The sequence below is a fragment of the Dipodomys spectabilis genome, unplaced genomic scaffold, assembly GCF_019054845.1.
Source record: "Dipodomys spectabilis isolate Male_0828 unplaced genomic scaffold, ASM1905484v1 ptg000069l, whole genome shotgun sequence".
NCBI classification, from domain to species: Eukaryota; Metazoa; Chordata; class Mammalia; order Rodentia; family Heteromyidae; genus Dipodomys; species Dipodomys spectabilis.
In genome coordinates, this window is record NW_024870746.1 from 3,384,381 (window position 1) to 3,394,016 (window position 9,636).

Sequence of the window (9,636 nt, forward strand, 5' to 3'; positions counted from 1 at the left end):
CTAATTCTGCACCCTCTTACCTTCTGGATAATTCTCAATAATTCTCTTTCGTACCAGTGCAATGAGCTCCTAGGAGGTAAAAACCAGGTTGTTGTTCACCTGACAAAAGTTTATGTCAGGCACCATTTCTCTTCCTCCACCAGCATCGTGATTCCTAGTAAGTAGCTTATTCAAAATCTATGTGAGTAAATGATTACTCAAATGAAAAGATGACGAAATCATTACAACTGATTTGTAACTATTTTATGTAGCTGGAAATTGACTTACAGTGAACAACTAAGAAGATAAAGGTTAATATTGTGAAGAAAGAGGTAGTTCTGAATTTTTTTATAAAAAAACATGAAATTTACACTTTAGTTTGGTTTTGGAGTTTGAGGTGATGGTTTTTTTCCCCCTAGTACAGGGTGTGAACTCATGACATTACACTTGCCTATCTTGCTTAATTGCTTGGCAATCTGCCACTTGAGCTACACTTCCAGTCCTGATTTTGCAGATAATTTTAGAAATAAAATCTCATGGAATTCTCTGCGTAGGCTGGCTTTAAATTTCAATCCTTTGAATCTCAGCCTCTTGAATAGATAGATGTGAGCCACCAGAGCCTGGCCATTTTAGCATTTTAACATTTTTAAATTGTTTATTGTTATTATAAAGGTAATATACAGAGGAATTACCATTTCATAAGTCAGATAAAGAGTAAATTTCATTTTGGACAATATCACCCCTTCCTTTGTTCTCTCTCAGTTTCTCTCTCCCATTCCTACTCACAAGTTGCATAGTTCATTTTTAAAATAGTTTCTACTGAATACCACTGTTACATTTGTTCATCCTATGTCCTTCCATTTTATACCCTCCCCCAGATAAGCATTTTTAAACAAATAATTGGATCTTCTTAAATTTTAGTTTTTTTACTAGTGTTTGGAAAGAGTAGTGGACAGTATAATTTAAAATGACACCTAGAATTATACATTACAAAATACTGTTTTTTCTTTTTTTCTTAATTCCTTCCTTCTTCCCTTCTCCCCTCCCTCTTCCTTCCTTCCTTCCTTCCTTTTCTTTCCTTCCTTCTTTCCTTCCTTTCTTCTGTCATTCTTCTTTACTTCTAAAGATTAGTGATCTAAAGGTAGAATCTTTGAACTTTCTGCATTCTTTCTAAATTTCTTTCTAACCTTAAAGCTTCAACCTTGTCTTCCAATCCAGCTTCTTTTCCTATCACCCTCTTGCATTCCTTCACTGCTATGCTTATGTAGATCCCAGATTTAAGACAGTCTCGACACTTTTAGCATCAACCATGAGCTAAAATATATCACTAGCTATTACCTTTAGGATAGCATAACTGTATCTGTAAGATTTTAGATCATGTAATCTCTTTGAACTGCTTATGAAATTCAGAAGATTAACATGAACAAGTTTCACATCTTTTAAAGTACAAATCTTGCCATACAAAGGAATACAGTTGTCCAATGTTCTAATCATTGCCCAGGGCTGTAAGAACCAATCTGAGGAATTTGTTACATCTGACACATTCTGACTATACCACACTTTTCTCTCCCATTCTCTTAAAATTTTCCAAAGAGGAAAAGACTCACCATTTCACTCTTCAAAACATTGACCATTATGCCTCTTCTACATGGTCTGGCCAACTAAAAATCTAATGATTGCTATTAATAGTATTTTGTTCTGGTAACCAGAATTAGCCTCAATGCCCTGCTTGTAATTTCACCATCCAGCACCATAGGGAGCCATTAATACATTGTGTCTGTCAAAATTCTGCCTCTCCTCAATTAGCAACTGTCATCCCATGAGAAAATGGACTTCAAGTGTCTTTTGCCAAATAATAAACCATGGGATAGGCTTGGGGAATTACTTATTTCCTGTAGATTCACTGTTAAAATGATTTATTTCTTAGTGGTACTGACAAACATTGCCAATAGAAAAGGCTAAGAACTCCTCTTGCAAATGCTTCCTCCTTTTCTTCTTTTCATACGTTTTGGTTGGACAATAATGACCACCTCCTATTGTTTCCAAATGCCAATCTAAATTGTAGATTTTGAGGAATGGCAAAGCAATGGATTGACAGGTAAAAGAACTATCATGAAGTCAGCAGAGAGTACTCTGGGAGGTGAAACCATGTATGGATTGTTTTTTCTTGTTCAGTTTCAGCCCAAGAAAACTCATTCTCCCAAACTGAAAAACTTTAATTTCAGCTACCTAAAGCTACTGAGGATATAGAATGAGAGTGGATATATTTCAGATATAAACATGCCAACTTCCATTTACCTAGGCACTAGATAGGAAGAAAAGGGAAATCAGATAACTTCATGATGAAGGCTTGAAACAACATGTGTTTATTGAGTACACACTGTGTATGCTGAGATGCTGAGATGTGTGGTCAGGATGTGATATGCCTTATCTCAATCTTATGTCAGCCCAAAGCAATAAGAAAGAAGACTATGTCAGCTTTATTTCCAACAGGCAGATAAATAAGAGACAATGTCAGAACATCTCTAAGGTAGCATGAGTTGGATCGTTGAGTCAAAGGTGGGCAAGAAGGTAGCAGTGTTTTGAAGGATATATTTTTCTTATTGAAGGAAAGAATAGCCACGGACATGTAGTAAGATGTAGAGGAGAGACTTTCATCAAGTTTGTGACATTTGACCACATACTTCATCTTTTCAATCTGAGATGCGATGCCTCTAAGAAACAGAAAGATAGCCATCATGTTTTACCATCAGTGCTATGATAGAAAGATTTAACAAAGAAAATCCCCAGGAAAGGCAAAGGCACATCAATCTGCAATTTGAAGAGGTGAAACAGGACCCAAAAAAGGGCTCTTAAGGTTTGTTGCAGAATTGATGGGACCAAGTTTGCTCATTATCTTAATGAAAGGGATAGAGATAGTTTCTACTTCTGTCCATTGGAGCTAGACATGTAGATACATCTTTGCCTCCTCATTTTCTCAAATCGGCTTGAATACATCTTTTCCATCCTATTAGCCTTTGTGTGACCAACAGTTACTGTAGTAAAATATAATTCAATTTGTTCTGGAACTGAGCAATCGTTTTCCATATCTCCTTTAACTGGTTAAGAGTATCACAAACAGAAGAAAGCCAAAAATGTGTCAACTTCATTGAATTTCATTCTCCTTACAGGTAAAAAGTTCTCATGCTATAGCACAGTTGGTGAATTAAATGAGAAAAATATATGTGGAAGTATACATTTTTCTGGCACATATAGCCATGAATATTTTGTTAAATTGGTTCTTTGATTACCAGGATATAAATTCTGGCCCAGGGTTCTTCTAAGAGCTGCTTTGAAGTCCTTGTTTCTCAGACTATAAATCATGGGATTGAATAAAGGGGTGAGGATGGTATAAGATGCAGATATGAGGATGTCTTGACCTGAGGAGGGATTGGTCTTACAGATGAAAGAGGCACACCCATAGTGCACAGCTACCACAATAAGATGGGAGGCACAGGTGGAGAAAGCTTTATATCTTCCAACAGAGGATGGAATCTCTAGATGGCCGAGATGATGTGGATATGAGACGTAATCAACAATGGGATAACTAGAACAAGCACTCCAATATAACCAACTGACTGAGACGGGAGTGATAAGGTGTCGGCTTAAGAACAGAAGTGATGGAGCTGGTTGGAAGAGTGGAAGCGCAGGTGGAACACAAAGGAGGTGGTAACCAGGGAGACGGTGAAGCCACAGGCACAGGCACAGGCCACTAGCCCCACGCACACCCCACGCCCCATAAGCCATGAGCACGGTGTAGCGCAGCGGGTTACAGATGGCCACGTAGCAGTCATAGCCCATGGCTGCCAGCAGGAAGGAGTGGGAGCAGCCAAGAAAGAGGAAGGTGAACATCTGGATGGCACAGCCCAGGAAGGAGATGGTCTTCCTCTGGGCCAGCAGGTCCACCAGCATCTTGGGTACGATGACGAAGGTGTAGCAAGTCTCCGAGCGGGAGAGCACAGAGAGGAAGAAGTACATGGGGGTGTGCAAGGCTCTGTCCAGCACAATGGTGGAGATGATGATGGCATGGGTGCCCAGAGTGAACAGGTAGAGAAGCAGGAAGATGGCAAAGAGCAGCAGCTGCAGCCTGGCCAGAGATGAGAAGCCCAGGAAGACAAACTCTCTCACCACTGTCTCATTGACTCCATACAGCGGCACTTCCAGATAAGGAGAGGCAGGGACAGGGGTAGAGACCAGGTTCCAGGATTATAAAACAGAAGAGATATACAAAGCTTACCACAATGTTTGGGGGTGGCAGGCATTTTTAGATATTTGGGAGCATCCCCCCATGGTCTGCTGAGGAAAGAACAGATTTCATTTGTGTGGCAGTGTAATTGACACCATTCTGTGTGAGGAACAAGTTATCTTCCAAGGATTAGAAAGCTGCCTAAATGGTTTCTCTTTCATCTTACCTATGGATTGTTCTTGTTCAGTATCAGCTCAAGAAAACTCATTCTCCCAAACTGAAGAACATTAATTTCAGTTACCTTAAGCTACTGAGGATATAGAATGAGAGTGGGTATTCTTCAGATATAAACATGTCAACTTCAGTTTACCTAAGCACTAGACGGGTAGAAAGGGAAAAATCAGACAACCTCATAGGGAAGGTTTGAAACAACTTATGTTTATTGAGCACTTAATGTATGCTGAGATATGTGTTCAAGTTTCAATGAGTTATCTCAATCTTTGTCAGTATCCAACACAACAAGAAAAGAGAAAATTTAGATTAATAAAAGGCAAGGTAGGAACATCTCTGAGGTTGTATAAGCTAACTCACTGAATCAAAGCTGGGAAAGAGGTAGCAGTACTTTTTTTTGTCCGTCGTGGGGCTTGAACTCTGGGCCTGTCTGCTGTCTCTCAGCTCTTCAGCTCAAGGCTAGCACTCTACCACTTGAGCCACAGCACCACTTCTTTTTTTTTTTTTATTGTAAAGCTACTATACAGAGGGTTACAGTTACATGAGTGAGGTTATGAGTACACTTCCTCTTGAACATTGTTACCCCCTCCATTGTTTTCCCCCTACCATCCCCTCTCTCCCTCCCTTCCCCAAGGTTCTTTTTTTTTTTTTTTTGATTGTGATTAAGTGATTACATAATTTCAAAGTCACAAGTTCATTCTAACTTCTCTGGAGCAAATTGTCTACCACAGTCTGTAATATATAACAGTGTTCACATGTTATATACCATATTTGTGATCAGCAGCATGGGGATATTTAGTAGTGGTTCAACCAGATGAGCGGGAGTTCTTTGTTTCTTAAGTCCTGTTAGTTTTGTCGTATCACCTAACCTTTTGGATTTAGCATCCACTTATGAGGGAGACCATGTACCGTTTGTCTCTTCGTTCTTGGCTTACCTCGCTCAACATGATTCCTTCTAGCTCCATCCATTTCCCTGCAAATGCCATTATTTTGTCATTTCTAATGGCTGCATAATATTCCATTGTGTATAGATACCACAATTTTTGGATCCATTCATCTGTGGGGGGCATCTAGGTTGTTTCCATATCCTAGCTATTGCGAACAGTGCTGCAATAAACATGGAGGTGCACGTGTCCTTGTATATTGGTTCCTGTTGTTTAGGGTAGATGCCTAGAAGTGGTATGACTGGGTCGTAAGGGAGGTCAATCTTTAGCTTTCTAAGGACCCTCCAGACTGCTTTCCAAAGTGGTTGTATAAGTGTACATTCCCACCAGCAGTGTAATAGGGTTCCTCTTTCTCCACATCCCCTCCAGCATTTGTCGTTGGCTGATTTGTGGATGTGGGACATTCTGACTGGGGTAAGGTGGTATCTCAGGGTTGTCTTTATTTGCATTTCCTTCACCACCAGGGATGATGAACATTTCCTCATGTGTTTCTTTGCCATTTTTATTTCTTCATTTGAGAAGTCCCTCTTTAGCTCCCTTGCCCATTTAGTAATTGGTTTGTTAGGTTTGGGAGGGATTAGTTTCTTGAGTTCCCTGTATATACAGGATGTTATCCCCTTGTCTGATATATTGCTGGTAAATATTTTTTCCCAATTAGTTGGTTGTCTTTCTAGCTTAGTTGCGATAGATTTAGCTGTGCAGAAGCTTTTTATTTTAAGATAGTCCCATTTGTCGAGTCTCTCTCCAACTTGTTGTGACCCTGGGACTCTGTTCAGGAAGTTCCTTCCTGTGCCTATTAGTTCAAGTGTCTCTCCTACTCTGTCCTGCAGTAGTTTCAGAGATTCAGGTTTAATGTTAAGGTCTTTAATCCATTTTGAGTTGATGTTGGTGCATGGTGATAGGCTGGGGTCCACTTTTAGTTTCCACTTCTTATTGGAGATAAGTCTCACAGACTTTCCTGCCCAGGCTGGCTATGAACTGTGATCTCAGATCTCAGCCTCCTGAGTAGCTAGGTTTACAGACATGAGCCACCAGCACCCAGCGGTAGCAGTATTTTAAAGGATATGTTTTTCTTGTTTGAGGAAAGAATGGACACTGAAATGTAGATATAGTCTCATTTGAGTTTGTGACATTTCATAACACACTACATCTTTTTCATTCTGAGATGCCTCAGAGAAACAGAAAGTTAGCCATAGTATTTTATCATCAATGCTATGATAGAACGATTTAAGATAGAAAAATAGGCATTCTATTCAGACAAGGTTTCATAGAACATAAAGTAAAAGTTCTAAGCTTCTTCCATTTGTAGTGAGACCATCCAGAGGTTTAGGGAACTGTGTGATTTGGGAAACACATATAACTTGCACATCTAAGCTCCTTATTTTTTCAACTATCTTTTTTTAATCTTTTATTTTTATTTACTTATTTATTTATTTTGTCAGTCATGGGGCTTGAACTCTGGGCTTGGGCGCTGTCCTTGTGCTCTTCAGCTCAAGGCAAGTGCTCTACTGCTTGAGCTACAGTGCCACTTCTGGTTTTCTAGTGCTTTATTGGAGATAAGAGTCTCACAAACTTTCCTGCCCGGTCTGGCTTTGAACTGTGATCCTCAGATCTCAGCCTCCTGAGTAGCTAGTATTACAGGTGTGAGCCACCGGCACCCGGCTTAATCTTTTATATTTAAGTAATATACAAAGGAGTTGCCATTTAACAAAGTAGTTTATGGATACAATATATCTTGATCAACGTCACTCCTTATTTTAAACAGGCTCCTTATTTTATTTTTATTTTTATTTATTTATTTTTTTGGGTCCGGTTGTGGGGCCTGAACTCTGGGCCTGGGCGCTGTCCCTCAGCTCTTCAGCTCAAGGCTAGCACTCTTCCACTTGAGCCACAGTGTCACTTCCAGCTTTTTTATTTTTGCTTATGTGGTGCTGAGGAATTGAACCCAGGGCCTCATGCATGCAAGGCAAGCGCTCTACCACTGAGCCACCTTCCCAGCCCTGGGCTCCTTATTTTAAAGGGGATGAATAAGAAATAATTGAAATAAGCTATTAGATGCATGGAATATCATGAAGTAGATATCTTGTTGAAATAGTTTTCTTTAATGTAGCAGTTGTACTATGACCCTTAGGATCTTTTCTAATTCAGAGTCAATGGTTTCTCACCGGATAGTCTCAGAAGTCGTCTTAAATACTCTAGAGTCTAAGCATAGAATTTAGCTTATGGCATTGAGAGATGATACTCTTGTGTCTTCTGTTTCTAACTCAGGTATTCTACCGGGGTTTTATATAATCTGGATTTAAATAGAAAATACTCAAAGGTGCCAGATGTCCTCACAAGTGGGAGACTCCAGTTTTCACTTGTAAAACTTTTGAAATTTTCCTAGTGTTTTTCCAGCATTTTTCACTTTTGGTTTTGGCAGTACTTGGGTTTTGAACTCGGGTCCTTGCGCTTCCTAAGCTGATCCTCTTACTACCAACCTGTGTTTCTAGCCCTAGTTGTTCCTTGTTATTTTTGAGATAGTTCTTGCTTCTTGCCCAGGATTGATTCACTCATGTTAAGCTTCCAAGTAAGAAGGATAACAGGCACTAGCCACCACAAGCAGCAATTCTTTTAGAAAGTGTCTCATAAAACTTTTTTTCTAGGCTGGCTTCAAAGCACATTCCCAACCACCTCAGTTTCTCAAGATTACAGGCATGAGGTGCACATTCCTAGTTTAAAATATTGCTTCTTATGCAATAAGAAGTAAATAAGTGAATAAGCAGAATTTTTATTTTCACAAATATACCTGAAATTTTTGAATTTTAGAGAAATGAGAAAAGAGAAAGTAGAGTTTCTCCGTTAAGTCATAATTTGAACAATCAATAAAAGGAAAAAAAGAAAAGTACTATAAATGAAGGAAAGAAAGCAAGGAAATGGGAAAAAGGGAAGGGGAGGGAAGGAAGGAAAGGTAAAGGGTCTCATTGGGAGCAAGAATGACATAATATTTTAAGATCTAGAAAAATTCTAAAAACTATATGAATAATTTCATATCACTGTTACCTGGGGTAAAAAAGTGGACCCTGATCATCATCATCATCATCATCATCATCATCATCATCATCATCATCGTTAACATTTGTGCAAAGGATTTGCCCCTCAGTAGGAATGCAATGCATCTTGCTCAATGCCACCTCTTTCACCGGTCTCCCCCACCCCTCCCAACCCCACCATTCCCTCAGTTTTCTTAATTTTGTAGAATATGCATTGAATTTTATGACTGTATTCCCCCCACCTCTTCATTTGTCCTCAACCTACCCCTTGATTCCACCCCCTACCTTTTTGAGTACCCATTTCCAGGTCACTGGAAAATAAATGTCAGGAGGTATGGTGTTTTTTTGTTTGACCATGAGTTAGCCTTTCTAAGGAATTACATTGTTGGAGCTCTCTTGGATACCACACTAACGTTTATATTTATGTATTATAAATTAATTCTAGCTTCCGTAATGAGAGAAAACATATATCCTTTGTCTCTCTATAAGCCCTGATTCTTATTTTTATCTCTTCTACTCACCAGAAATGCCATCCATTATCTTCATGGGGGATGGGAAAGGTAAGAAAAGAGTTCTTAAGCACTACACATCACTCAGGTCCAGGTTATACAATGTCCAGGAATAGATCAATGTTAACACTGCTACACAAGTGTCTATACTTCTCTCTTTCTCTTCTTAATTCAGAGAGAAACATTTTCTCAGTATATGGGAGGTTTTCCCACATTAGTAGACTCTAAGGCACAGATCAGAGCCTGAAGAAGTAGTAGAAGAGAGGGACCCTGCCCTAAGACATTAGTGTCACAGAGCCAGTCCCCTCTATCCATCACTCAGATCCTTCAGATAGGACACTATCTCTAGAAGTGCCAATGGTCAATGTAAGTGATGGTTATTAGAAGATTGTGCTGTGATCACTGGGGATAGTTCTACTGCCTTTCTAGGCTAGTTCAAACCCATTACCTTGAGGCTAATTAGAAGACAAGTTTATTTTGGATAAATTATGTCCCCAGTTTCTCAAAGGTGGCCTTAATCGATGAGCCTGGGGAATTAGAGCCATGAGAGTAATTAGTCCATGTATGCACTCAAAGTTGCATCTGTTGATGCCATCTGTAAGGGATTCTGAAGAAAAACTCGCCACAGTCAAGCACATAGAAAATGTTCATTGAGAGTTCCGGGAAGATGGCGGAGGAGAAGCTGGAATCTGAACAAGCTCTTGCATAGAAAACAG

The 9,636-nt window shown here is 39.5% G+C and overlaps 1 pseudogene; it reads right to left on the bottom strand.

Annotated features, from left to right (window-relative positions):
* Nucleotides 1–8,957, bottom strand: LOC122109220 (annotated as a pseudogene).
* Nucleotides 8,958–9,636: the final 679 nt, after the last annotated feature.